This window comes from Petromyzon marinus, chromosome 5, assembly GCF_048934315.1.
Source record: "Petromyzon marinus isolate PM22_M1 ecotype Great Lakes invasive population chromosome 5, UKy_Petmar_22M1.pri1.0, whole genome shotgun sequence".
NCBI lineage: Eukaryota > Metazoa > Chordata > Hyperoartia > Petromyzontiformes > Petromyzontidae > Petromyzon > Petromyzon marinus.
Window position 1 is genome coordinate 13,455,626 of NC_133671.1, and position 6,000 is coordinate 13,461,625.

General features: G+C 52.3%; 1 long non-coding RNA gene across 2 annotated transcripts in view; it reads left to right on the forward strand.

Annotated features, from left to right (window-relative positions):
- LOC116939291 (uncharacterized) overlaps positions 1–5,541 on the forward strand; it is a 48,115-nt gene extending 42,574 nt beyond the window's left edge. Inside the window, exon 2 of one of the 2 annotated variants that reach the window (XR_012936521.1) lies at positions 4,544–5,541. This is a non-coding gene — a long non-coding RNA (uncharacterized LOC116939291). The remainder of the gene's footprint in view (positions 1–4,543) is intronic. The other variant, XR_012936522.1, reaches the window with a different exon arrangement.
- The last annotated feature ends 459 nt before the right edge of the window (positions 5,542–6,000 follow it).

The following is a 6,000-nucleotide window of genomic DNA, read 5'->3' on the forward strand; positions in this document are numbered from 1 at the left end:
GGGAAAAACCGGAGGACCCGGAGAAAAATACACGTGACTACGGGGAGAAAGAGAGAGAGAGATGCAAACTCCGAATATACAGGCGTCAGGGTTGGCATCAAAGCAACGACCTCCTGTATACCAGGCGAGGGGGTTAACATCTTGCCACCCCAGACAGTCGGCCAGGTAAACCATCGGGTCCCAGACACGGGCGAGATCATCGATTATAAGTGGCATTCGTGGAGAGGAGTGACTAAAGGTGGTTGGAGCATTTGAGAAGGTGACTGATCGCCAGCGAGCGAGTGACTGTGGAGTAAATGGCTGATTTCGTTCTTTAATCGAGCTGTGGCTTCTGCATCCTGAATCGGGAAAGGAAAACTAGAGGATAGTTAAGTGCCTACAAATAATTGGCACACGCAAAAAAGTTAACCGCAAAAGAATGTTTTTATTACCTTAATTTGCCTAATTTACAATTCTAGATTTAAAGCATAAACATATTTGGTTTGAGTGCCACCAGAGACTCGACCACATTTTATCTGTAGCAGGGCACCTGGGAAAGTGTGCTGCTCGTGTGGATTAAAAAATAACCCCTCTTGAAGGGGGGTCTCAGAACTATATCTACGGTATATCCTTCCACGGACCATTCTTTAACACATGGGATGATGATGCACTGCTCTTACGGGAGCTCTGGCATGGATTATTCATGGGGGGTGACACAATGCCAATAGCATGATTGCAAATAAACTTGGGGTCGGGGGCGGGTGGAGAGGGAAAAAAAAACTACGCACCCAAATATATTATTTTTAGCGCTTCCTGTGACCACCTTATGCCGAACACATTCCGGGGTGATTCAATTAAAGGACTAATGTCTTCGGGATGGAATCGGCACGGGTGCAGGAAGTTGACCAGGGCGGAAAGCTACAACAGCGGCAGCAGCGTTTGGAAATATCCGTTGGGAAAGAAATGCTTTTTTCCGCCACAATTAAAGACCGGGAAGCGGGAGGGCATCGGGGCCAATGCACGTACGGAGCAGGAAGCCGTGCCCCCCCCCCCAGGCCCTGCCCCCCCCCCCCAATCCACAGCCCCCCCTCCTCCCCACAGCCACCACATTCCAGCCGTCGGTCCATTAGCGTGCGGGATGCGGCACTAATCCCGTAATCCCCTTGCCCGGGATACTTGTGTGCGAAAGTTCACAGGAGCGGAATGCTGGATTGTGTGGGAACCCGGTGGGGAACAGAGGCGGGGCAATGGGGTCGGGTGTGAGAGGGTGGGGGGCCCCAGAGATGCTGATGATGCTGATGATGCCGTCGCCGCCACCGACACTTTGGGTGCCGGATGCTCGGGGATGCAAGGGCGGGCGGGCGGGCGGGCGGGCGGGGTGAGGTCGTAGGGGTGGACGTTGGTTGAGCTCTCGATTGCTGCGGTGGTTTAGCACGGCCATTTTGGAATCTAGTACCAGATTAGCGCCCGCGTGCCACGGTGACCGTGGCGCAGCTTGAGCCGTCCCCCCCCCCCCCCCCCCCCCGTGGTGGCTTGCGCGTCTCCGTCGTGCGGTGTCTCCCTCGTTTCTCTCTCGTGTCCGGTGTTCCGTCGTGCCTCCCTCGCGTCTCGCTTCCCCCTCGTCCGTGCCTCTCCCGCTCTGTCCGAGTCGCTCCGCTCGGCTCCTGGGAGCCTTTGATGTGCCCGGGTCACAAACCCGGGCAGCTAACCTTTGCCCTCCAAAACTATTGGAAGGTATCCTTTTGTATTTTTTTCTTTTTGTATGGAAAAATGCTCCTCTTAAAAAGAAAAGTGACCGCTCAACAACAACAATAAAAAGCCCGTTGGGTTCGACTGCCTCGCACACAGGTTTTATTTATGCGCGGGTATTTTTTTTTTTTTTACGAACGTCCGGATTTTATCGTTTTTCGTTGATCCATCCTAGAATGCCTCGGAGTGCAGGATTTGAACCGAGCAGGATTTGAACCGAACAAGGGATGAGCTCTCGTCTCTAACAAGGCTTGTTGCCGCCAATCGTACCCATACGTAAGAGTAAATAAAGCCAGTGTTGTTTTCGGTGTCCACGCGGCGTGTATATTACTATCGCACGCGGTCTCGCGGAGGCAGGTTGGGCGGTCTTCTGACGTGGTCCTCGCCACGAGCGTTATGCGCTACTGCCCTCCTCATCATGCTTCCATCGCTTCCTCTCCGCGAGGTGGCCAGGACACGGCAGTAGAGAAAATGGATTCCTGAATCCATCTGTGTGGGGACGTCCAGTGCTGTCCTCTTGCGCGTGTGCTTGCTGGTTTTTTTTAAGTACCTCCCATGTCAAGTGGAAACAAATTACGAACTGTGCAGTGGACACAGACAAGCTATCTGTCCCAACATCCCAAATGCAGCGCTCTCCTGAAAAAGTATTGAGACTCGGTGAGGCTTTCCTTGGGTAAATAATATGGACATTGCTCTCCTATAAGATTGTCACAGGGTCAACATGTCATAATTAATTTAAAAAAAAAGTGAGGTTCTGCACCATTTCCTTGGCCCGACCCGTCCGCCCCCCCTACCCTACCCCTCATCTAGCAGCGGATTAAAAACAGTGTTGTGCGTGTACAGGAGTGTATTTGAACTTTTGTGTGACTGCGCTCTTGGCATTTTGTTTCTATGAAACGTGCGTTTAGTGCAGCACCGCTGTTTCCACTGCCCCCCCCCCCCCCTCCACACACACGGAAGCGTGGGGGATATGCCGGTGGCGCACAATCGTGGGCTTATGCCATATTTTCTTCTTTTTTTTTTTACAAGAGGGAAGCTCGGAGTGCAATGAAGCAGCGCTCTCAATAACTGTGACGGGCGGGTGGGCTGATGCCCTTCCCTTCTCCCCCTGTCCCTATCTCCCCCCCCCCCTTACCCCTTTTCCCTGTCCCTGTATAAACCTTCACGTCCCCGCTGGTGGTCCCCCACCTGGGTCCGGGGCAGCGAGTCCAGTTTGACCCCCTTACACTGGGCCCTGTTGCGCCAAACTCGGGATGCTGTTCGCGGAGCTTTTGTTTCCTCCTCCGTGCGCCCCCTCTGTTCGGTGATGGGCGCTTTGTATCTGGCCCGCGTTGAGTTAAAAAAAAAACAACCGACGGTGGCGCTCGCTGCTACGACGGCGGCGGCGGCGGCGGCGGTGGCTCCGGCTCGTGCGGTCCACAGTCCACCACAGTCTAGGGGGAAGCGAGGCGCCCGGCAGATGGATCCGGTGCCACTGTGGGTAGCTCTCTCCCGTGCGGTGGAGGGGGTCGTACCTCGCGTATCGTGCGCCGTTTGTGTGTGTGAGCGCAAGCCGCTACGTTTCCGCCGTGCTGGGAGCTTCAGGTCGCTTCCCGAAGAATCTGTCGGCGCGTTGATCTGAAACGGCAGACGTGCCCAGCAACGCGCGGCACGCGGAGTTGCCCCGAGGGTTTGGCGAATCGGGGCGATCGCCCCGGGCCCCATGTTTTTTTTTTTTGGGGGGGGGGGGCATCGATGTCAGTGTCACGTGTAATATTTCCGGTTTAGTTTGAAGGCATGGGAGTGGGGGGGGGGTGACCGGGAAACACAACGAGAGAGACGTGTGGCGCGACTGGGAAAATACTCTGCACACAGGAGTGCAGCGACAGATTCTTGAATGTGTTTGTGCGTGGGGCCTTGATGGGCTATCACCTCGCACATGCGGCCGTGGGATTTCTCTGGTTGTTCCGAACATGAGCAAAAGATCTGAATGAAAGAGGACCCTGCTGAAAGAGTCCTAAGATTCGGCAAGGCTCGGACTTGAGTAAATCAATATAATTATTATTCTCCGAAATGTCTTGGTACATCGGACTGGGTTCACATTGTGGTGAGTTTTACTGCAAATGAATTTCCTGGGCGATTTCCCCCCCCTACTCGTGATGTTATTGAGACTGCCTGGTATATTTTTGGAGACAAATCGGAGAAAATGGAACGTTTGCCATAGGGGAAGAGTAATAATGCATTGATGCATCTTAGGCTCACGATGGCTACGTATATGGAATTGATGTTTGTATTTGTATATATGTCGTATGTTCACATGACCTCTCCCCCCACCCCCCATGTGTGACAATAAAATCGCCAGTCAGGTGCATAGTTACACCATTATAATTCTTTGTATGCCAAATGATAGACTTTTACTATGGACTATAACATTGCAATGGTGATCTGTGTATTACGTTGTGGTTTGGTTCTTTCTTAGAAAAAAAACTAACTTGGATGCAGTAATACTGAACAGGTAAAGGCGCAGCGCTGCAATTGCTTGCTCACGTCACTGGCGGCGGAAGTTCAACACACGTACATTGGAAGGGGTGGCAGTACCCACACCCTACCAAACCACGACGTGCCGCTCCCCTGGCTACGCTGTGCACCTGTTTACACCGGGGCGAGGGGTGGGGGTGATTTCAACTGCTGTGCCGAGAGATGGAATCGAACCGACGGCCCTCTGGATTGCAAGTCCAGTGCGCCGACTGCTTCACCACGGCAGCACCCACAGTATTATTTCACTGGTAGAACATTTATCAAATGCCTCCTTTTCCCCCCCTCTTCCATTACCCAGCAGCTCCGCCGTGGATGCTCTCCACAACCCGGGATGGACTCCGCACGGAACTGGCCTGGACCAACGCACGATGGCGCTTCGTCTCACGGCCCGAGCTCTGTTTTGCCGTCGAGCGCTGCTTCCCTCTGACTCCGGCCTCGCTGCCCTGTGCGGGATGGGGGGTGGGGATGGGGCAGGGGGGGTGGAGGGGGTAGGAGGAGGGGGGTGGGTAGCCCTTCCTTTAATGGCCTTTCCTGCCCAGAGGTTCCTGGAGGCCTGGAGCAGGAGGCTCTGGGCCGATTACCACGTGTGGCCCGTTTATTCGTAAGCGACAGAAACACAGACCCGCTTGTGCGGCTTACGTAATGTGCTGTTTATAAACTTAGAAATGTGCAGGTAAGTATAATTTGGTCATTTCGTCTTTTTTTCCTCTCGTCGGGCCAGGACACACTGGCCCCGAATGACCATCCAACGTTGGATGTCATGATGCGTTGGGGTGGAGCGGTGGCAAAATGGGTAGCACACTGCGCTCTGGTTTCTGGCCACGGGAGACATCGGTGGCGAGTGATATCCGAGGCCAGTCATGGGTACCACCACCACCACCACCAACCAGCACCTACCAGTGCGATCAAATACTCCCTTTACTGGTGCGGTGTTGGGAGGCCGTCATCCAGCAGTAGATTGACGGAGGGCTTCGTATCACCGCAACAGCCAGTGACGTGCTACATGTTAAACATTTTAGGCTTGAATCGATTCGTGAAAGTTCATATAATTAGGGGGTTTTGCAGTTTTGAGACAAAGCAACACACTCATGAATGAAACTGGCCAAAATTTCCAATACCCGGGCCCCTCCTGCAAAGAGATTTGAGATTCGCTGAGACTTTCCTGGGTAAGTAATTGCCAATCATCCATTAATATATTGATAACGTTTCTTGGTGTTACACTTTAATGCAATATCTTTGATTTTTGTTTGCAATATGTTTCATGTTTTGGTGCAATAAAAGCATTTTTTCAACCTACAGAGTGTTTCAAGAGGGATTATTTACACCAATGTTCTGTTTGGGAAACGAATACTTGACTTCCACTGGCACATCCGAGCCCCACCAGTCCAGGGCCCTCGTGGTACGGTGGTTTTCCACTGCCTATATAATGTACCACGGCCAGGACCAAATGGTGGTACAGTAATACCTCGATTTACATCTCTCCCTTTTACATCGTTTCACAAATACATTGTTGTATTATTAACACCACTATCTGATTTTCGTCGCCTTAACCCACACTTGTTACTGACAGCATCATCCCGTCCTTTCTTGTGTCCGTCGCTTCAGCCTTCACCTCCACCTACCCTGTACACGAACTGCTTTGCGTCGCGCTTAAAGCACAATATAATATTTTTATGTACAGTATGGTGATTTGGAAAAATTTCTTTGATTTACGCCATTTTGATATTTGTCGCATCTTTTAGAACCGCATCCCTG